The sequence below is a fragment of the Triticum urartu genome, chromosome 7A, assembly GCF_056163025.1.
Source record: "Triticum urartu cultivar PI428250 chromosome 7A, HENAU_Tu73, whole genome shotgun sequence".
Lineage (NCBI taxonomy): Eukaryota > Viridiplantae > Streptophyta > Magnoliopsida > Poales > Poaceae > Triticum > Triticum urartu.
In genome coordinates, this window is record NC_141879.1 from 291187302 (window position 1) to 291188248 (window position 947).

A 947-nucleotide genomic window follows, 5' to 3' on the forward strand; every position below is an offset into this window, starting at 1 on the left:
TTCGTTTACCCACCATAATACTTATGCTCTTGAGAGAAGCCACTAGTGAAACCTATGGCCCCCGAGTCTATCTTCCGTCATATTAATCTTCCAATACTTAGTTATTTCTATTACCTTTTATTTTACCTTGCATCTTTATTTCTCTTTATCATAAAAATAGAAAAAATATTATCTTATCATATCTATCAGATCTCACTCTCGTAAGTGACCGTGAAGGGATTGACAACCCCTATTTCACGTTGGTTGCGAGGTTCTTATTTGTTTGTTTAGGTGCGTGGGACTTGAGTGTGATCTCCAACTGGATTGATACCTTGGTTCTCAAAAACTGAGGGAAATACTTACGCTACTTTACTGCATCACCCTTTCCTCTTCAAGGGAAAACCAACGCAGTGCTCAAGAGGTAGCATGATCCAAGATCACATTGAGTCCATAGGAAAAACCAATACTATTAAAAGGGGGTGAGGTATTGCTTAATGAGTTGCTTGCTCAAAATGCTTAGTGATATGCTCCAAAAACCCTCAACTACTTTCCCATATCCACATATGTCCAAAACCAAAAGTCAAACTCGGCCCCACCGAAATCTTCTATCCAGCGCCACCGAGTTCACTTGACATAGCTACTGCCAGAAACCCTAGTCACTTCGATCTCACCGAGATGGGATTGCAAACTCTCTGTTTCCCTTCGTAACGTTTCGGTCCATCCAAGATGAGCGATCGGTCCCACCAAGGTTGCAATGCAAACTCTCTATTTCCCCTTCGTAATGTTTTGGTCTAACCGAGATGAGTGAATCGGTCCCACCGAGTTTGCCTGACCAACTCTCTGTTTGCCTATTACCAAAATCGGTCCCACCGAGTTTGTGTAATCGGTCTCACCGAGATTATGTTATGCCCTAACCCTAATGGAATCGGTCCTACCGAGTAGACATATCGGTCCCACCAAAAATCTTA